General features: G+C 35.2%; 1 long non-coding RNA gene across 2 annotated transcripts in view; it reads left to right on the top strand.

Moving 5' to 3' along the window:
* LOC137496650 (uncharacterized) overlaps positions 1-24070 on the top strand; it is a 125995-nt gene that overhangs the window by 96561 nt on the left and 5364 nt on the right. The gene's annotated exons all lie outside the window — the stretch shown is intronic.

The raw sequence follows: 24070 nt of genomic DNA, 5'->3' as shown, positions 1-24070 counted from the left end.
GTGAATACTGAATGAGAGGATAATCACACACGCGTATAGGTGATGTGATTTGTGCGACTGTTTAAAAAGCGTGTGCGCTCCCGTTTCCTGCTGTGAAGCAACAGTGCCTGAAAATGCTACTGCTGCAGTCGATTTTCTTTGAAATAGACTGAACAAAAAGTGTGATGCTCATGCACCCACAGTCCTGCTGCTTTCAAGAGCTCCAGATGTTTTTAAAAAATGAGGTTTTGTAAGCAGCAGCCGTTGCCGTTTTCCCTTTAACCATTCTTTAAAAGATTATAGACCTAACGTAAACCGTCACCGTGTGCGTGATCATCCTTTCATAATCACACACAGTATGATTTACACCTTTCTTTTGCTTATTATTTTTGTTCATATGGTTTAATTATCATTTTTAAAATAATATTGCTTTAAAAGAAGATTAACTCTCCATTTATATCTAGTTAACTGGTAATTTGAGAGACCTTTAGCCAGGACAGATTACTGTGCATAGTTTTAGAGTATAATTGTTATTTTTTTTTATCTTCAACCGTTTATTATTTTTTTTTATACAAGAAATATTTTTTAAATGTCAATTGTTTTTTTATGTATACAGCTAAACTTGGCTTGTTTTGACTCATTTAAAATGTGTGGCTAAGAAATAAGTATTTACAGGGCTCGAAGTTAACTTTTTAACTTTTTTACCCAACTTCAAATATTTAGGAGCACCAGAAAAAATTTAGGAGCACCCACCAAAAATGATTGAGCACCACTGCATATTGTTTTTTAAGATATTTATTGTATTTGAAAACAACATCAATTAGAACTAACAAAAAACAGAATCATTTATTTAATAATGCTGTGATGACTTGATATTTGTGTGCAATAATTCCAAAATGAATGTCTAATAATTATTAAATATTAATGATGACAATAATACTAATAATGAATTAAATTTCTCATTATCATGCTGCCTTGAATGTGCTTGAATGCAAGTTTTCTGTTATAAAAAGTCTGTTACTTTATATATTTTATATATCTGTGGTTTGCATGAAACAAAAATGAAGCATGTCAGTAAGAAATATACAGTTTGCACTATTGTTCAATTTAATAAATAATATTTCTGCCACAAAACAAACAAAAGACTATAATAAATCATTCAAATCAATGCTGAAAGATGCAAAACAGTTTATTAGTTAGTAACAAAATAAAAAAAATAAATAATATACATTCAAGAAAGAATGGACAAAAGAAAAGAAGAAAAGTCTCATTTCTACCACTCTGTAAAAGTTTTAGTTTTGGTTTGTGTCATTTTAAATGCTCAGTTTCGTTATGAGCTGATTTATATTTTGCTGTGTTTGTGGAAAGCAGGCGAGTCAGTCGGCACAATATATGACAAGAGCAGAGATCACCATCCATGATCACCAGCGCAATATCGTTCTTTCTGTAGATGTATAAAGTGATTCCAGCACCTTCTCCAAAAACACTCGATTTTGGCTGATGAATCAACATTCACCACTTGTCGTGATTGCTGCATCTGTAACTTATTTGCAACTTTAGATGAGGTTTGCAAATCTGTGTACTTTTTACTCTCCAACCATTTGCATTTCCCGCGGACCCAAAAGCTCCCTATCTTCTGACAGCAGGAAGCCTTCAGTGATTGACAGCTAAAATGAACCAATATAGTGGCAGGGAAGAGTAATTCAACACCCCTTTACAAAAAAAATGAAAACAGATCGCACTACAACCATTATATGGTCGCACAAATGCTCCCAAATATATTATGAGGTCTCATAGATTAAATTCTGGGCACAAATGACTAATGACTAAATGAACGTGACTAAAATGGTTGCAATTTCGAGCCCTGATTTATATATATATATAAATAATAATAATAATAATAATTATTATATATATATATATATATATATATATATATATATATATATATATATATATATATATATAAATAAATTTGTTAAATCCTTAGTGTCAAGCCCTGAAAAGTCAGTGAAATAAAAACTAATTGCAATGCAACACTATGAAACTATAATCCATTTGCTCGTGCTCATTAAGCAAGTTCATACTCAACTACAAAAAAAAAGTAAAATGTGATGAGGAGGCATGTGTACAAAACACAAAGTCTAAATCAAGTAATCTTAAAGTCAAATTTATGCATCAAAAATATGTTTCCCAACAATAAAATTGTGGCTAGTGAAAATGGCGTGTGGCTAGTAATGTTGGCAATCTACTAGCCAGAGTGGCTGGTGATCAAAAAAGTTCATGTCAAGCCCTGATTATAAGATTTTACTCATGTTTTTATGTAAAGTCAACCAATTGCTTTTTACTGTATATGTGTATAGTTACATATTCAATATATCTATTTAAAAAAATCTTCAATTTTGTGTATTTTGTGAGTGATGCCCACATAGTGTAGATTTTTGCAGAGTGCCTGTCCTGCTCTATTTGCTAATGCAGTGATCTGCACAGTTTTTGGCTGTAAACCAGCAGTTGCATAACTGTATAGTCATAAAACAGCAGGGTGCTTATTGTACTGCATTTTTTGTCGCTCAAGCTTCCACGTCTGCTAACGACAGACAAGCCAGTGTGGCTCATGGAGAGGTAGTTTGAGCAGACAAAACCCTACACTGCGTCTCAATCCAGCGGCCGCTCACTCGCTCACCCACCGCGATCAAACACATTACCCTGCTGTCCCGTCTGAGATACACCAGACTCACATTTAACAGCATTAGATCTGGGAGGATGTACAAACTGCATGCAGAAATAATAATAAAAATCTTTATTGCTTTATATAAATCAAAATTAATTTTTAAACTCGAACGCAATCATTTTGAGAGGGATTTTCTAATACATTTTGTCAGCCTGTAAAAGTATCTTCAACACCTTCATGAATTACAGCACTTATTGCACTTTCAGGGCAGGCACTTTTTTCCAGGGGTTTCAGTACAGCGTAACCGCTACTACGTCATCGAGTGGGCGTGGCCTATCTGTGAATTTGCATAGGTCACGGATCATGCGCAGATTGTGAAAACAGCCGTTTGATTCAGATACCTGTACGCATTCGCAGGGGTTTCGTGTCCAATGCCTTTTATATGCAGTACAAAATAGCTGTCCTGATCGCAGGTGTTTCATGTGAAGTCAGTGTATGTTATATTAAACAAATTGACTTAAGATACCTCTCAGGTTACACTAATACTGTTATAACTAAAGATACCTGTCCCAATCCCACGGCTTTTGTGTCAAATACTTTATATATCATATACAGTAGCATCAGATACCTGTCCTGATCTCAGGTGTTTCATGTATGATCACTTTTATATTATATACAGTAACATCAGATACCTGTCCTGATCCCAGGGGTTTCATGTATGATCACTTTTATATACAGTAACATCAGATACCTGTCCTGGTCCCAGGGGTTTCATGTATGATCACTTTTATATACAGTAACATCAGATACCTGTCCTGATCCCAGGGGTTTCATGTATGATCACTTTTATATTATATACAGTAACATCAGATACCTGTCCTGATCTCAGGTGTTTCATGTATGATCACTTTTATATACAGTAACATCAGATACCTGTCCTGATCTCAGGTGTTTCATGTATGATCACTTTTATATACATTAACATCAAATACCTGTCCTGATCCCAGGGGTTTCATGTATGATCACTTTTATATTATATACAGTAACATCAGATACCTGTCCTGATCCCAGGGGTTTCATGTATGATCACTTTTATATTATATACAGTAACATCAGATACCTGTCCTGATCCCAGGGGTTTCATGTATAATCACTTTTATATTATATACAGTAACATCAGATACCTGTCCTGATCTCAGGTGTTTCATGTATGATCACTTTTATATACATTAACATCAAATACCTGTCCTGATCTCAGGTGTTTCATGTATGATCACTTTTATATTAGTTAACATCAGATACCTGTCCTGATCTCAGGTGTTTCATGTATGATCACTTTTATATTAGTTAACATCAGATACCTGTCCTGATCCCAGGTGTTTCATGTATGATCACTTTTATATTAGTTAACATCAGATACCTGTCCTGATCCCAGGTGTTTCATGTATGATCACTTTTATATTATATACAGTAACATCAGATACCTGTCCTGATCTCAGGTGTTTCATATATGATCACTTTTATATTATATACAGTAACATCAGATACCTGTCCTGATCTCAGGTGTTTCATGTATGATCACTTTTATATTATATAAGGTAACATCAGATACCTGTCCTGATCTCAGGTGTTTCATGTATGATCACTTTTATATTAGTTAACATCAGATACCTGTCCTGATCCCAGGTGTTTCATGTATGATCACTTTTATATTAGTTAACATCAGATACCTGTCCTGATCTCAGGTGTTTCATGTATGATCACTTTCATATTAGTTAACATCACATACCTGTCCTGATCCCAGGTGTTTCATGTATGATCACTTTTATATTATATACAGTAACATCAGATACCTGTCCTGATCCCAGGTGTTTCATGTATGATCACTTTTATATTAGTTAACATCAGATACCTGTCCTGATCCCAGGTGTTTCATGTATGATCACTTTTATATTATATACAGTAACATCAGATACCTGTCCTGATCTCAGGTGTTTCATATATGATCACTTTTATATTATATACAGTAACATCAGATACCTGTCCTGATCTCAGGTGTTTCATGTATGATCACTTTTATATTATATAAGGTAACATCAGATACCTGTCCTGATCTCAGGTGTTTCATGTATGATCACTTTTATATTAGTTAACATCAGATACCTGTCCTGATCCCAGGTGTTTCATGTATGATCACTTTCATATTAGTTAACATCACATACCTGTCCTGATCCCAGGTGTTTCATGTATGATCACTTTTATATTATATACAGTAACATCAGATACCTGTCCTGATCCCAGGGGTTTCATGTATGATCACTTTTATATACATTAACATCAAATACCTGTCCTGATCTCAGGTGTTTCATGTATGATCACTTTTATATACAGTAACATCAGATACCTGTCCTGATCTCAGGTGTTTCATGTATGATCACTTTTATATACAGTAACATCAGATACCTGTCCTGATCTCAGGGGTTTCATGTATGATCACTTTTATATACAGTAACATCAGATACCTGTCCTGATCTCAGGGGTTTCATGTATGATCACTTTTATATTATATACAGTAACATCAAATACCTGTCCTGATCCCAGGTGTTTCATGTATGATCACTTTTATATACAGTAACATCAGATACCTGTCCTGATCTCAGGTGTTTCATGTATGATCACTTTTATATTATATACAGTAACATCAAATACCTGTCCTGATCCCAGGGGTTTCATGTATGATCACTTTTATATACAGTAACATCAGATACCTGTCCTGATCCCAGGTGTTTCATGTATGATCACTTTTATATTATATACAGTAACATCAAATACCTGTCCTGATCCCAGGGGTTTCATGTATGATCACTTTTATATACAGTAACATCAGATACCTGTCCTGATCTCAGGTGTTTCATATATGATCACTTTTATATTATATACAGTAGCATCAGATACCTGTCCTGATCTCAGGTGTTTCATGTATGATCACTTTTATATTATATACAGTAACATCAGATACCTGTCCTGATCCCAGGGGTTTCATGTATGATCAATTTTATATACAGTAACATCAGATACCTGTCCTAAACCCCAGGGGTTTCATGTATGATCACTTTTATATATATTAACATCAAATACCTGTCCTGATCCCAGGGGTTTCATGTATGATCACTTTTATATTAGTTAACATCAGATACCTGTCCTGATCTCAGTTGTTTTGTGTATAATCACTTTAAATAAAAATAGAAAATAAATATGAGTTATGTAAATTAACTAAGATCGAGAAAGAAAAATTAACCACGATTTATTACAGAAAATGTGGTATTTATTTGTTAAAACATGACTGAATACCATATTTTAAACTACAAAAACACGGTTAATCTTACCAAAACCATTATTATTTCGTTTAAAATGGAAGTACAAAAGCCCAGAGACAGTAAAACGGAGTAAAACGAGGTCAGCTGTTTTTGCTAATGAAATCTTTAAAATATAACATTATAAAAACAAAAAAATAACCTGTATGATTGTTTTTTTTCCCTCGTTATCCATCGCGGTAGGTTCTTTATCCATAATCATCCTGTTTGAAATGACCGCGCTAAAAAAGAACCTGTACTGCGCATGATCGGTGACCTCTCAGTATTGTTTTTTTTTTTTAAGGGGGCGTTTCCCAAACACCGACCGAGCCACGCCCATTTTACGTCGTGGTAATGAAACCCCTGGAATTTAGTGCATGCCGCACTTTCAGCAAGACAGATTACGCTGTTTTTAAGAGGCACTAACTGTGTTGTGTTGCACTAGGCAGCTTATACTGACACCTAGCGGTGTGGATGAAGTGTCATGCAACAGGTTTTGATTATTGGTGCTTTTCAGGTATTGATGAAATTGTAGAAATGTTATACTCACATTAAGCTATGAATTATTTTTTCAGTGAGCTGATGTGTCCAATAACAGGGTGGAGACTGATAGTGTGTCATTTTCAGCTTGTCATATTTTGCTCAAATGGCAGATACAAAGAAAAAAATTAGGTGCATTTGCTATACAGTTGAAGTCAGAATTATTACACCCCCTCAATATTTAGCCCCCCTGTTTATTTTTCCCCAATTTCTGTTTAACAAAGATAAGTTAACATAATAGTTTTAATAACTCATTTCTAAATGAGTTAGATTTTTAAATGAGTAGATTACAAAATAAAGATCAGATTTGATAGACAAGACCCACAGAACCATCAAGATTTTACACACTGTTGAAGTCTTTGAAACATTAACACCTGAACAATGCATGTGACTTTATTCTCCATGTGAGAGGCATCTTTATGCTGCAATCACCAAAAAAAATATTTTTATATAAAGTATTAAATACTTTTCAGTAGTTCTTGTGTGATTTCATTGCTATTACACATAACTATTTTTTTTTCAGATTTATTTTGTTTTATTTTTATTTTGTTTTGTTTTTACCAAAATGAAAATGAAAAATTTTTCCCAGGAAAGGAAAAAAAAAAAAAGAAAACTTGACGTGTTCAGTACTTGTTTTCCTCACTGTATATGCATACATACACACGTTTACAGATCATAGGGTCTTTTCAAAGTGTGTGAGAAATGAGTAAATGTGTATTAGCTAAGCGAGCATCACTGAACTCTATAAGCTTCCAAACGCTGCTCTCATTGTTGCATTATCTCCAGTATTCACTGTATGTATGGCAGGTTCATTACTAAAGCCACTTACAGTAATCTCATCCATCTTTTAATTTTTTCCCCGCTTCTTAATTTTTTACCCCTCCCCTCTCTTTCTCTCTCCCTCACTCTCTCTCTCTCTTTCTTGAGACTGGTTTTTGATTAAATAAAAAGCCGAAGGGATGGATATGGCTGTTAATTGCATGGGGCTGAATCAACACAGAGGAGAGGTCATTAAACCCGGCCGCTGCGTTTGTCTGACTGCGTTTCCCCCCCGTCTGTTGTGCAAATTCTGCCTTTAATTTAACTTTCAGTGTTGGGTTGCTCCAGTCCACCAGAAATAATCTTCCCCTTCATCTCCAAAGCGCTGTTTCCCCTCCCTGCTCTTATTGTGCAGTCACGTACAGCCATTGTCCAACGACCAAACTTCAATTAAAAGAGGACCAATATATCTGGGCATTCATCAACTGATTCATTATTCGGCAATCCGTCTTCCATCATGGTTATTTGGATAGGTTGATTAATCTCTCTGTCATGCATCTATAAAGATATATGATGATTACATATAAAAAAAAATAGTCAAATTAAATAAAACCATCATCAAGGCATCACTGGAGTCTCATAAAGATTTGGTTGCAGTCTAAAATAATATGGAGAGCGCAATTTACAGATATCCTACAAAAACAATGTCATAAACATTATAGTCAGGTAAGACTTATTTTATAGAAAATTTGGCTTTGCACCAGGCGTTTTAAGAAATAAGAGTGATGTTTAAGTTGCATTTATGGAAGCTTGCTTCCACTATAAACAATAAAGGTATTTGCAACTTAGCGGGAACAAAGTAACACTTTTTGGATTTGGCCAAATAAAGAACAAAGTAATGGGGTAAGACAAACCCTATTTTTTTTTTTACCAGCAACACACAAGCTTCTCCTACAAATAAGCACTGAAAGTATGACCGCCGGACCTATGGTTTCTGTGCAGTATTGCCAAAAGTGCCAGAAGTAAAAATGTTAGTATTTACCCCACCTGTGGGGCAAGTTGTAACAGACAGAGGGTTAGTTGTAACACGTGCTTAAAAAGTCAGATTTCACACAATGAATTTAAGTTCAGTTTACTTTAAATAGTATATTTCCTCAGTACGTAACTCATAGTACAGCATGTTTATTTATTTATTATTAGATAAACACATTTGGATGCATTTGCATTATTATCCATTATCATACAATGCATTTATTTGCATTATTAGCACAAAAATGATCTTTTCTATTAAAAAAATATTTTCTATTAAAAAACTTCCTTATTTAAAGAGTTCTCATCATTACACTCATAATTAAAAAAATACTTTTGTTGCTTTGGTGTTCAACAGTGTGTGGCTTATTTGTGCCCTGTTACAACTAACCCTGCTGTGGTGTGTTTTCCCCAAAACTGGCTAGCAGTAACTGTGTGTTTTACATCTTTAAAATTGGTTCCATCTTTTAGCCTAGAAGACGGTAATCACAACAATATAAGTTTTTACATCCATACTTTCACAGATTTTTTTTTAAATCGACAAAAAAAATTTAATAACAATTTTAATTAATAAATTATTTTTATGCTGCAAAAATGGTTTCTCCTGTGTTTCTCATCCAAATTTCACTGAACTTTTACAACAATTGGCTGGAAGATGTTTGCCGATACTGCGGTCAAAACCTCGAAAGCATGCCATTGTTAACCCTGAGCAAATACCTTAAAACTCTGTGTTACATTTTACCCCGGTGTTACTTTGTGCTCCGCGCTCCCTTATTATCATCAGATTCAAGTCTGAAGTCAAGTCTATCAAGTCTGATTGACTTTATATTGCACATATTTAAAAAGTCACTTATGTTGACTTTATATTTGTAGTTTACAAATTTGTAGATCAGTTTTAAGTAAAGACAACTATTGTGTTAAACACTCAAAGTTGCGATGACAAGAAATTAAGTAAAAAATGTTCTATTAAGTTAATATTTTGAAAAACGAACTCCTGTTTCATACTGCAAGCGCTAGCAGAGCGTGTTTTTTCAGCATCAAAGCTATTAGATTAGAGCAGTCATACTAAATGTAGAAGCAGCGTGTTAGCGCAAGGCGTTAGCAAACACATTGAATGACAGTAAAAAGTAGCAGATGTACCCAATAAATGTTCAACCAAATGAACTTTTAAAATTGGCAACAAATACTTACAGTGTTTGAGCCCAAACTGCAAAACCAAATTTAAAACAATTTTAGTATTTGTTTTGCTTAGGTTGCACACTAGTTTGTTCATGTCTAAATATCATTCTAACTATATTGTATTTATATTATTATAACTATAGGCCTACAACATCCTGACAATCAAAAACAAAATGACATGATATGACAGGGGATTGTCTTCTGACCGAGTGCACCTTCTTTAGGATCAATATACTGTAATTTGTAAAATAAAGACTAGGTTAAGGAAACAACATAGGAGGAAGTTGCTGCAGGCCTTGGTGCAGATAAAAAGGAAAAAAAGTGTACTATATAGATAGTACTATATATAGATAGATAAATAGGTAGATACAGAGATAGATTGATCTGTGCAAAAGCTGCTCATGCTCTGCTGGCGTTTGCAGTGTGAAACAGACGCAAGACTTCTAAAATTGTACTGTACAGACAATCTCAAAATTAAGTTAAACCTTAATTACATCTGAAACATTTTAATGTCAAATAAAAAAAAAATCACAACCGAGTTCACAAAATTCAAGTTCACAAAGCAAAATTCTGATACATACTCCATGTTAACATCTCAATAATAATCTACAGTTCAATTCACAAACCAAAAAAAGGGATTGAGATACCTCAATTCATTAAAAAAAAAAATTTTCATCTGATTTTCAATGTAAAAATTCTCGATATAAATTATTTATTCTCATTAACATCTTACAAATATAATTCACCCCAAAACAAACATTTTCAGTTAATTTACTCACCCACAGGCCATCCAAGATGTAAGTGACTTATTTTTTCAGCAGAACATTAAAGAAGTTTTTTTGAATCCATATATTGAAACTCAGTGGGTGCTATCCATTTGATATATAAAAAAACCCAAAAAAAAACAGTTGAGTCAAGACATGATTACTACCAGTGACTCCTGACAATGCACTTACATTTAGTCTAATGAAGCAAATGATCACTCAATGTATCTCACTGAACATTATTTACAACTTTATGATCTGTTATTCAAAGCCTCACACCCTGTACAAGAGGCTCTGAAGTATGCACTAAAGAGCATAGCATCTTGTAAGTTGACCCTTTTTTTCTGTAATTTCTTGTTCCTACTAAGGATGTCAATGGCTGCTTGTTTCCAACATTCCTCAATACCTTGTTTTGAGTTCAAAAACAAAAAAAAATCATAAAAGCTTAGACCCACTTGTGCATGAGTAAATGTTGAGGAATTTTTGGGTTAACTATCCCTTTAAATAGAAATGAAAACTTCAATGAATCCTCATGTTTTGTTTTTTTTAAGCAGATTCAGTCCTTATAACTGCTCACTTTGCGCTGGTTTTGCTTACTTGATGCTAATTGTATCATATAAGGGAATTTAGGATGAGTCACAGCACAGTGTTTATGCGGTGCATGTTGGCTTCATCAGACACAAGTGTTTTCGATGGTCTACACAGAGGGTCAGAGATATTTTGCTGATGGTGAACTGTGAGCTGTAGAAGCCGCTTCATTGTTTGAGGAGTCTAAAGGAAAGCATTGTGTTCAACATGTGTTTCTGATGAAGAGCTGCAGAAACAAAGTGAGACTGACACAAGCATGAAGAGAGGGAAAGGCACGTTGCAGAAATTTCCTTCAGCAGAATTCTTTTTTGTCTTCATAACTGTATGGCAACACAAGAGCATTTCTTGTTCTCTCTGTTGAGAGACCTTTCAGATCGGATTTTTCATACTGAAGTGTATTTCTCTTCAAATGAAGCAGTGACATTGGAAATTAATTGAGTCAAGAACACCATGGAAAATTGGGTATTTTTGCAAATCTTTGGTAGGATTTAGATTTGATGTCAGTCATTTTCATTACTGTGGAACTTTTAAAAAAAACCTAAACTAAAAGCAAAACTCAATCAATTAGATTTGATTAAAAATTGCACTATGATAAGCTTTTTAAAATATTATTTAAACATGCAAATAAGACATTATTCCATTAAAATGCACAATTCTAGCATAAACAATTTACAATTGGATGAGGTCAGGTTGAAAATTGTTTCTTTTTTTTTGGTATATTTGAGTCAGGTTTTAACCATAGACTGCAAAAGATATGTACGTAGTATCCGTGACCACCCATAGGTTTCTGAAGAGCGCAAATGAAGCTACAAGTAGGTGAAGCCAACCGTCGCCATTTTGTTCACGCGTCATTACACTGGCCGGGGTTGAGCAAAAAAGGGCAGAGCGTGAGTGGAGCTACAGAAACTTGCTAGCATTTTGCTTAGATGGCCTTTTCTTTGCGAGAAATGCTTAATACTTCATTATCTGACTCATTTGTGTTCTGACCACATGTGTGTGGCTGTATACTTTATCAATAAAGTGTTTAGTCTTTAAAAAAACACTGTTGTAATACATTGAGCCACTAAACATTTCTTTAATGACGTTTTCCATATAGGAGGAAAACACTAATAACTACCAAATACTTCAAATATTGTCTGTGTAAGTAAACAGAAGGCTATATATTAGGGATGTAACGGTATTGTAAATACCGTCATACCGCAATATTAATTTTTTTCGATATTACCGTAGTCGCATGACTCGGTAAAACTATAGGTCTTCTGAGAAAATTTGCTTAGGCGAATGAAGCGAACGGGAGGTACCGGAAACAACAATTCCCATCAGCCCAGGCTTGGCCATAATCCCTTGCGGTCTGTTGTCACTACAGATCCAGTAATGCGGAAATGGAGTGTGCTGCTAGAAGCGGGGATCAAAAAGAGCTGGAAAAGAGCTGTTGTCGCCGCGCGCGAACTTAATAGTGGTGTTGTCGCGCGAGTTCTTATCAGCTGTGTTGTCGCGCGAGTTCTTATCAGCTGTGTTGTCGCGCGCGTACTGAATAGCGGTGTTGTCGCGCAAGTTCTTATCAGCTGTGTTGTCGTGCGCGTACTGAATAGCGGTGTTGTCGCGCGAGTTCTTATCAGCTGTGTTGTCGCGCGCGTACTGAATAGCGGTGTTGTCGCGCGAGTTCTTGTCAGCTGTGTTGTCGCGCGCGTACTGTAAAGCGGGGACGGAGGGTATGTCGCGTCGCGGGGGCACTTTTGATCATTTTGGAAGGGAACTTTCTATCCAAGACTAAAAAGGGCATGTGCACTGCACAGGTTGAGCACTGTGTGTGCACGTGCCTGCAAGTTGGGGAATACGACTAATCAGTCATGGGGACTGCAGAAACACAGCACACTGTTCAGATTGATGCAGACATGAGATCTCTATCTCACTCATGGTTTGTCCTCTCAAGTGGGGGAAAGACAATGCACAACGTTCCCCACTGCTGTCAACCTGGGCCAAGTCATATCTCTCTTGTCCCAGAAACCTCATTCCCAAATGAGAGGGTTTTTTTCTGTTGCAGGGGACATTGTAAATGCCCAGAGATACCAGCTTTTACCAGATTATATTTATATGATAATTTTCCTTTAAACCCATCTCTATCTAAGTGAGTGAGTGATTAAATGTTGAATGTGATGAGTTTTCAACACTACTAAATTGAAACTTTATTTTTTTACATGGTTTAATAATTTTTTGTTATTAAAATTGAAGTTCCTGTTTCAAAGCTTACAGATAGATGGCTAATTTGTATGTCATTGACACTTTTGGCACTTTTTTGGAGTATTTTCATAAGTTTTGTTTTTTTCCTGTAAATGATTCAATAAATACCGTACCGTGACATTCATACCGAGGTATTACCGTACCGTGAAATTCTGATACCGTTACATCCCTACTATATATGAAATCCAGACATAAAACTATACGATAATGTTTCAGATGACTGCTTACAGCTAATTAATCTGTCAGATTTTGGAGTGCTTTTCAGTTCTAAAGAAAAATATAAATGATAAATGATCTTAAATAAAACAAATACTTTTATAGATGTGGTATAAGTATGTAATTTCACTCACCTTGGAAATGGAGGCAACTTGAATGGTTTGTGAGCACAATAAATTGCACACAGCAAACCATATCATCTGATAATTGTAAGAAATAATTAGGCAATTGACTGTGTAAAGCCACACAAAACAAAACAAAAATACAATATTTATGCTGAGTTCAGCGGCTAATCAGCCAGAATGACATGACGGTGACCAGCGAGACCTAGCTGTCACTCAAGTGGCCACGCCCTTAATTATGCAGACTTAAAATAATTTAATAAAAACAAAACAGATGAGTTATAGAAAAATTTACCCCCCCTCACAGACATAAAAAAGGTATTATTAGCTAAATACACCAAAAGCATCTTTTGGCCCAGGCTGTAAACATGTTTTTATTAGCTGTAAAATTGGCCAATTTAGCATTGCAGTCAGTGAATATTTGGACTTCCTGGAGCCAGCCCCCAAAGGCGAGTCGATGAATTGCAGTTTCAGTTACTTCTGTATTGGCTTCATGAGGGAGAGCGGGGGGTTGCCGCTTGGTTTTATTAGAATATCACTCTTTTGCAGAATGAAAAATATATATTTCCATCAAAATTATGTATGAAGAAATATCTCTGCAAAATACTTCTGATATAAAATAGATATTAAAATATAGCTATGAAAACAAAACTCATTTTGAGAAATTTACCTTTATAAATGAGTATTAATTCAAAGTGCAGCAAAAGAAACATTTAGAAGTGTATTTTAGAAAATTCCTGTTCATTTGATTGACAATGAAAAGCCAAAAAAGCTTCATAATTGAAAGGTGCATGAAAAAAAGTGGGATTTGCCTGATGAAATGATGCCACTTCCTGAAAGTCCAGACTAAATAGTTCATCAGAAGCCAATATACCTGTTATTGGAAGTAAATTGAACATAAGTGCAGAAGCGAGTCCATAAGGAGCCATTTTCAGTCCTGCATGTTCTGTTCAAGCTTCATTGTGCAAGTTAAACAAATCCAGACCCAATCGAATCCATCATCATCTGCCAACCTGAGCCGCTTTAAATGAAATACACATTTCACTCTTATTTTAAATCATTTTCTTCTCGTATGTATTTCTTGTAATAAGCTGCCTTGTGTGCAGAGTAATTGTAAGCACATTTCTGTGATGGATCGTGTTGAATCTGCACATGTACAGTCCATGTCAGGGGTTCGGTTTGGTTGAATACAGTATATACAGTATCTTGTGTGGTCAAGCATATCTTTACACAGAGTGCTGTGATCTTTACACCAACATGGATTATTGTCCTGATTACTGTCTGCATGGGTTTAAGCGTGCATGTTTGACATGGAGTAAAATAGGTTTCTCTTCTTGAATGTACTACAATGTAAAAATGTCAGAAAATACAGATTTGAAAAATAAAGAATATCCGTTTAAGCATTAACAATTTTTTTTTTTTTTTTTTTGAGCATTATAAACTCTAGATGATGGATAATAAAGCCCAAAGTGTCTTCCTTCCAAGGATACATAAACTTTGAATGTAGATCAAAATATTCGGCAACTTAATGTTTTAATTTGGGAAGATCATTTTTGAGAAAATGCCTGATGGTGAGGGAAAGGAGGACACCGATACAGTCTCAGAAAACTTTTACAGTAATCTCATTTGGCATGCTATCTTAATCAAATTTGAAACAAACTCACGAAACACGTGGCTTTCAAGTCATTTTTTCTAGGTCATTACATTTTTTTTTACATGTTTTTCTGTGTTTGTATATGGAAAAAATAAATATTGAACACAATTCGATTCTTTTTCTCATGACTTGGTAAAGTATAACTTTTTATATTTTTGAGCATGAAACGTTTCACAGTAAACTTTACCACAGTAAAGGTCAAAGTGCCTTCTTCCCAATGCCTAGTTTGTGTTTGTAACTTACTGGAGTCAGGAACTGTTACTATTTAAAATTTAGATAGGTGTAAGTCCCCAAAAGTGAGTGCTGGGTTACAGGTTAATTGCAATAACCAATATTGCAAAATAGATTTTTGTTCATGTGATGTTATTTGATTTTATTGCTTGACTGGCTGTCACTTTTGATCCATTGAATGCATCCTTATAAATCATTCATTTATTAATTTTCCTTCGGCTTAGTCTATTTTAGAGGTCGCCACAGTGGAATGAACCACCAACTATTCCAATTTAGTTTATTAAATTCAGATGCAAACCACACAGAAATGCCAACTGGCCCAGCGGGAACTCGAACCAGCGACCTTGTTGCTGTGAGAAGACAGTGCTAACCACTGAAAGAAATAAAATAAAAAAATACTACACAAATCTCAAAGTTTTGATATATGTATTTTTATTTTAAAAAAATGTTAAAAAGTTTGTTAATTACATTTTTGTTCATGATTTCATGTTTTTTTATGTTTTTGCAGCTAATTGCAAAATGTAGTGCTGCATATTACTTAATGTATAGATATGGATAACAACATGTTAAGGGGATTAGAAAAAAATTATTTAGATTTTTAATAATAAAATGTTTTGCTAATGAGCTGATATTGATTAAAGACATTCAATTCATGTTTGCACATTTATAACAGTAAAAACTGGCCTGTTTGATTTCAAGGCTCAGAAAGAATGCATTAATCGGCAACACAAATAATAGATTACTTTGAGATTTGGTTAATTCATTTTCTTTTCGGCTTAGTCGGTTTATTATTCAGGGCTCGCCCCAATAGAACCAACTGCCAACTTATCCAGCATATGTTTTATACAGTGGATGCCCTTCTAGCCACAACCCAACATTGGAAAACACCCATACACTCTTGCATTCACACACATATATTACAGCCAATTTAGCGTATTCAATTCACCTGTAACACAGGTCTTTGGACTGTGGGGGAAACCGGCAAACTCCACAGAGAAATGCCAACTCACTTAGCCAGGGTTTGAACCAGCGACCTTCTTGCTGTGAGGCAATCATGCTACTCACTGTGCCACCGTAACGCCGATTTGGTTTAAGTTTCATGATTAACATGTAGGTTAATGTAAGATTTATATAAATATATAGACCAAGGCCTTCCTATTTTTGCATAAAATTAGAAAAATAATTTGGAGTATCAAAGCTACAGAAACCATTGTAGCTTAAACACAGCAAACACAAGAGAAGACTATTTTAATTTAATTTTATTATATTTTATTTTCCAATTTTAATTGGTCAGACAGAATGCACAAAAAAATGATAATTATTATTAAATACTGTCATCTAACTTATTGTAAACTGCTTTTTTATAAATCAACACTTTATTAATCAAACACAAACTGTTGTGATGGTGCTTTAGTGTTTGTTCTGTGGGATGTGATGCAGTTCAGTGTGTATTTGAGACACGATTTCTGAAGACAGTTGAGCTTTCACTGTAGAAGGACAAGATGTAGAGAGAGAAACTCAAGTCCTGTAGATCTGGTGACTCACCAGAGTGTGTGTGTGTGTGTGTACAGTACATGTGCACATATCCCGCAAAGTGATCCTGAAACCACAGGTCGTGCTCAACCTTTGCTATTAGTGAAATCCAAACAGAGAGATGCGCTCCATTGAGAACCGTTCTCATTAAGGAAACCAAAAGAACCGGACTAATATATTATATTATGCTTTGAATAAACCCACTCTCTCCACAGAACAGTTCCCCTAGTCTCTAAGATACACATTTGCATTTGGTTTGATTAGCCTGGCCGGACGCATTAAGTGTAAGCAGTCATCCAGTTTGGTTTGGAGGAGTTTTGTGAGTAATGATGAGAAGAGCATTACTGGTAAATGCTTCTCAAATTCTGTGAACTAGTGTTAGATGATCCACTAAAATATATTTGCAATTGACATACAGCTTGGTGTATTTATTAAATAGTGAAGTCTGTGATTTATTTCTTTTAAATAAAATAAATATATACACATTTCTATAAAGTAAAAAAGGACGAGAGTTTCAGAGTCAAGTATGGTTCCTGTACAAGTGAGCAGCTTATGAGCCAATGTTTCATACACTTCATAAGAAAATCGGTTGTCTGCAAGATGAGCTTTAAAGGCTCATTGCATTCTCAGATAAAAGAAAGGTTTAGTTTTACAGTAAAATAGTTGTTTGTAAAGTAAATGACCAAATATTATGTTTCTTAATTCATCTATATAGTTTAAATTGCATAGTGAAAAATGACATTAGTTTTTACAGTTATCATCATCATTATCAATATTACTAGTAGTAGTACGTATAGTAGCCCTAATCAAGCCTAGTAAACAGATAGATCAATAAATTCTAGGAAATTATAGAATTATTATTATTAATACTACTACCAAATATGCCTTATCCCAACAAATAATAATAATAATAATAATAATAATAATAATAATAACAACAACAACAACTGTAATAGTAGTAGCAGCAGCTTGGTGTAAAACAAAAACGCTATAAAACATTTTTAAATAAGTAATGCAAGTTTAATTAGTTTTTTTGAAGTTATTGTATTATAATTATTCTTAATTTTTTATCAGATCACATTGGCAAGTCGCACTTTATATTATTTGGCTTTAACCACTACTGTAGTAGTGTACAAGTACTTCAAAAAATAAAGACAATACTTATTCTGTTCATATTTTATTACACAACACCTCTGGTATTACTGAGGTGGTATAAAGTTAGGCACAGGTTAATTAGGGTAAATTAAGGTGTATTGGATGGATTATTGTACTCACCGGCCACTTTATTAGGTACACCTTACTAACACCAGGTTGGACTCCCTTTTGCCTTTAGAGCTGCCTTAATCCTACTTGGCATAAATTCAACAAGGTACTGGAAAACTCCTCAGAGATTTTGGTCCAACATGATAGCATCACAGTTGCTGCAGATTTGATGGTTGCACATGCATTATGCAAATCTCCAATTCCACCACATTCCAAAGGTGCTCTATTGGATTGAGTTCTGGTGACTGTGGAGGCCTTTTAAATACAGTAAACTCATTATCAATTTCAAGAAACCAGTCTAAGATGACTTAAACTTTATGACATGGCGTGTTATCCTGCTGGAAGTAGTCATCAGTAGTGGGTTAGACTGTGTTGATAAAGGGATGGACTTGGTCAGCAACAATACTCATTGGCTGATTAGAAATTCAAGCCGTTGGAAAGGTTTACCTAATAAAGTGGCCATAAATGGTGAGTGTAAATGTAGTAACAGAAATTTATTACAGGTGCAAATTTTTTAATAGAACTATGTACACTATAACAACATGCATGTACCTAAGAAGTGCATTGTACCAAGTGATATATTTAAATAAGTACATAATAGTTAAGTCCATATTAAGACCCATTTTCAGGTCTAACAACAACAACAACAAGCTGTCACTTTATAATGACTTCTTCTAATACACCAAGGGATGTTCTCTCTCTTAGAACAGTCAATCCAGCTGTATGAACTGAACTACTTGGAAAAACAATTGAAAAATGTCCTCCACCGACCTCTGTCGACCCCTGCATTAATAAAACAGACACTTTGTCTTCTGTTTGGCATCTCGGTGACTTCTGCAAGAGAAGAGAAGCTGAATTTTCACTAAGTTTCAAGGCCAGTGCTGTTTTCACACCGAGGTCATTAATCTGAGATTTTCATCACAGCTGGCGACCCCTTCACCTCCATTATAATGCGCTCTTTGTAATTTCATAGTTAATATTCAATAGCCACTTGTCCTCTGTTGCTGAATTGTGAGAATATCTGCACATCGTTTGTCTCACAGAAAGAATTTGCTCATGAGAAAACCCTAAAGTGCACAGATGCTGGTGTGTACAGATGTTAGAGAATGTGTTTTGGTGTGCTGTTGTTCCATAAGTGAAATAAGAGTGGCATATATGGAGAAGCCCCTCCACCCTTTTGAGAATCAGCCAATAGTGTTTTGCTCGTAAGTTGCATCTGACTCATGACTGGCTCACACAGTCTTTAATAGCATTTCTGAGTCTGTTTAACCATTGAAAATGCAGCATTCAGCATACAATTCAGATGAGTCTTATATGATTTGTAGTCTGCACATACTGTATGACCGCTCTGTGCTACAGAGAAGACTTTGTGAGTGTGTAAGTTTTGGTGTTTCACGTGACATTAAGGTGATACAAGACTTCATTCTCAATAGAAAGCACATTTTCTGTGTCTCAATCATTTACCCTCTATATAGTGCACTATGTGCCATTCACAAGTTGTTTAAGGAACCCTAGTTGCCTGTATGCTGAGTAAGTGCAAATGCATTGTGCTTGAGTGTAAATGTAAACATTCATTTTCCTTCGGCTTAGTCCCTTATTTATCAATGGTCCCTCCAGTGGAAGGAACTGCCAACTATCTCAGCATATGTTTTACGCGGCGTCGGATATCCTTCCAGCTGCAACCAATTACTAGGAAACACACATACACTATGGGCAATATAGTTTACCCAATTCACCTACAGTATGTCTTTGGACCTTCCTGCCGCCTGTAAATGTAAACAATGATCTAATATTTTTAGGTTTTCTTCCTTTCATTGCTACAAATAATAATTATCGAAGTGGTCTGTCACCACTTTATTTGGTTCCCGGTTATTACAGGGTTTCTGCAGGTCTTAAAAAGTCTTAAACTAAGGTCTTAAATCAGAACAGCAAGTCTTACATTCATATGATCATGGCATTCATTGTATCAATGCAGAATTACTTCCTAATTCTCATGTTTCATTTTAAAGTGAAGCACAAGCGTAATTTCTGCAGTAAGGATAACCGTCATCATCATTGGTGCCTTCAGTGGCCTCTCTGCTTGGTCTATTGGCCCGTTTCCACTGAGTGATTCGGTACGATACAGTTCGGTAGGATTTTATGTTTCCTCTGTCAAAAGGAACCAAAAATTAGGTACACAGTTTGGGTACTCTTTCTAAAGGGTACCAAGCAAGACCATAGAGTACCAAAAGTTGGAGCTAGACGCACAGCTGAACGCTATTGGCTTACAGAGAAGCGTCAATAGCGCGTAAACACAGGGCAGGAGAATGAAAACAAAGAGAGCTCTATTTTGAAACACACAGCCGAGACATTACATCTTAATCCTATATACATATAATAAGCCATGGTCAACCTGAGCTCAAACAAACCTTGTCGTTGTCTTAATAAACAACCACAAAGCCAAGAAGAAGAGTAGAATCTACTCTGTGCACCGTAGTTGTTACCAAAGCTGTCTAAAACCGCAAGCATTGGTACCCTTTTGGCAGTGGAAACGCAAGCCTGATAAAGGTGACCCGTACCATATCGTACCACTCAAGTGATCTACTGAATCATCATGTGACATCTTAAATTAAGATGGCTTCCAGTTCTTACACCGTTAGCTCGCCATTGACAATGGTCAACATGTGACTGAAACATTTACCTTTTTTCAATTAATTGCATGTCTCTTCATTCACTTGTGTCTTTTTCATTTTTGAGAGTGCGTCGACTTTATTTTACTCTCTGGGATTTTTTGGCCTTCTCACTCTTTGCTTGCTGCTTTGCCTTCAGTGTTTACTATGCTTGAGAATGAGCTGTTTTGCTGCTTCATTCAGGAGGTCATTGAGGGATGTGATTATATCTTGTAATTACAGACTTCACTGTTTTTATATGGGATGCACTGTGCATTTAATACAATGACAGCTGCATCTTATAAGACACTATAGATTTCAAATACTACAGGGCATTTGATTTGACAGAAAATCTGATGAGGAACTGATGTGCTCAGTGATGTCATTGATTCTTGTTGGCTTAAATAATGTCATCATTGAGTCATCATTTACTCACAGTTCACTTGTTCAAAACTTTAAGTAACTTTCTTTAACACCAAAGTAAAATTTTTGTAAAATGCTGGTAGCCTATTGACTTCCATAGTATTTGTTTTTTCCTACTAAGGAAGTCGATGAATGCCAGTATGCAGCCTTTTTCAAAATATTTATTTTGTGTTCAACAAAAGAAACTCAAAAGTTTAAAACAACCAAGGAAGAATACATGATAATGATAAACAATAATTGTCATTCTTTAATTTTTTGAGATTCAGGAAGACTTTAGCCTCTTGCCTCGCTTCAATGCTGCCTCTGTTTCATGCTAACATTTCGAGACCAGAGTGCCTCTGACCACCAGGTTAAAACCGTCATCTACCTATCTATAGACCTGTGTGGTTGAGACTTGACCAGGGATAGAATCCACCACCCACAGCCAGCTAGAACCATATTTATAGACTTGAAAGAAAGAGAAAAACAGGAAGAGAGCGAGAGAGAGAGAGAGAAGGTGAAATGCATAGTGAGCAGGAGATGTAACTGAGAAGGTCTTATCACACATTGCACTGTTGCCTCAAACAGACATTCCTCTTCAACGACTTTGGCAGCCCTTTAAGAGCCTATTAAACCGCAGTGTTTTCTGTTGCCCGAGCCTTGCAGAGCTTTCCTGGGCAACAGAAAAGAGGTTAGAGGCGATGCCTGTCCAAACAGCAGTTTTTATCACACAGCTTCACACAGCTAATTACAAAATAAACCCAAAATATGAGGGTTATGCAGAACAAATGCTATGATGACGGCAATGTGGATGATGGGATTTAGGTATGTATAATAAAAAAAAACAGCATGAAACAACCAATATATCAGTTTTTTTGCTCAAGTATCCTTATTTCATGAACAGAATAATTTAAAGTATACTAAAGTACCATTTTCTAACTGGTTGTGAGCTTCCATGCTAATCTATTCTGCATTTGCTGCTTCTAGGTTTCATAAACAAAAAACAAATAGATAATAAAATGTGAGTTATTTGATGGAAAAAAAATAATTCAACATCACCAAACAGGACGCAGACAGATTTCTTTTCTCCTGTTTTTTTATTCCATTGTTGTACACATGTCCAGTTAAAATATATTTAGTTTACCACCAGTTGATTGCAAGCTAGAATAGAAACATCCTTAAATGTAAACAGTTGAAATGAAAGCGCTGCTTTTCACCATCTTTCTGAGAGATGAATATGTATGGGTAATATGTGATTTAGATTTTCGGCCTGGTTCAGACTACACTTGTACAATATTCACTCATAAGACATTTTTACTTCTAAATTGATGTTGTAGTCAGACTACGCATCACTTCCTAACCAGTCATTGCATGTTGTCATTAGGAAGCATGTACGGGAAATAAGCATAAACAAACAATGGCTAACAAAGTGGCGAGTTTCATACTGGCTGTCTTTTCTGTCAGGAAAAAAAGAAGAAAGCCAGACAATTTACGTTATGACAATATCGTCTCTCTTGTTTCACCAAATCTAAAAGCTCCATACAGTACTTAAGAGCTCCTATTGGTCAGCGTAAAAAAATAAATAAAATAATGCTGCTGTGAAGCATCCAAGACATGGGGTTGATTGCCATCCACTATGGCACAGTCATAGGGGTCAGAACCATGCTTAAACAACCTAATTTAAGTTGGCAGATTCTGGATCTTTTAATCTTAATAACTGATATTTGGCTAATTTGGTTCTTCAAACAAATTTGAGAATCAGATTAAAATATCTGCATGAATTGATCTGATATTTGCTTTGTGTGCTTGTGTTTGCTGTGAAGGACAGATCTATTGATCCTCACAATCATGATTGGCAAAGCAGCGATTGGCTGATGGTAAGACTAAAATAATGGATCTAATTAATTCTCAATTATCAGCCATATTAGCAAAATTTGAAATTGTAACTTTTCACATTTGTTGTGATGGAATTAACCTAGCGTGTGTTAAAAGTATAGCATTTAGCAATTTATTTAACTCTTTACAATGGATTTTCAATGACAATATTCAAGCATTCAAATGTCATAACCCATAAAAAGACATTTTGCATTCATAAAGCATTTTGATCACTCGCACTCGCATATTAGCAGTCAATATTGCATGTACATGACCTACATAAATTATATAATTATTCCTTCACAAAAAAAATAGACTATCAATGAGAATATTGGCCATGTCTATTAATAAACTATTCGAAACTGTACTAAGCTGAGGCGATAGCTTTTCAAAGTACACATTTGTATATAAGGCTGCATTTACACCACAGATCTTGATGGTCAATTCCAATTTTGTGACTGTATCCAATATTTTTGCTGACTTGCTTACATCATCTTTTTAAAAATGACTCGTAACTGATTGTCTGCATTTACACTGCACATGGCAAAGACTCAATGACCAGAAAAAAAAAAAGCGGGCGCTGACTGACAGCTGATAATAAAAGAGCGCACTTTTCTTCATTCCTGTATTTAATGTGTTCACAGGGTTTATTTTGTTTATTTATTTATTTTTGACAAGTAGTTTTGCTACAGTTTATGACAGAAAGTTCTCATTTGGCCATCTTCTTTTAATGTAGGCCTTTTTAAAACAGTATGCATCTTAATGTAATGTCCATGGCACAATTTATACTTATGCCACAGTTTTATATTAGTTTATATTGGTTACGTGGCGGATGTTGCGCTTACTCTCTCTTATTAACATGCTTAAATAATTGTGCTATATGTCAATATAAAAGCTTTTTTTGCCCTAATATATGAGATTTAAGGTTTGGGACTGCTGAAGTCGGTTCTGAAATTACAGCATCAGAGTTGATGTCATTCACAATGATTTTTAATGATGAATTTTGTTGTCATGTTGTCTTGT

This window comes from Danio rerio, chromosome 11, assembly GCF_049306965.1.
Source record: "Danio rerio strain Tuebingen ecotype United States chromosome 11, GRCz12tu, whole genome shotgun sequence".
Classification (NCBI taxonomy): domain Eukaryota; kingdom Metazoa; phylum Chordata; class Actinopteri; order Cypriniformes; family Danionidae; genus Danio; species Danio rerio.
This window is presented reverse-complemented; position numbering and strand designations above follow the sequence as displayed.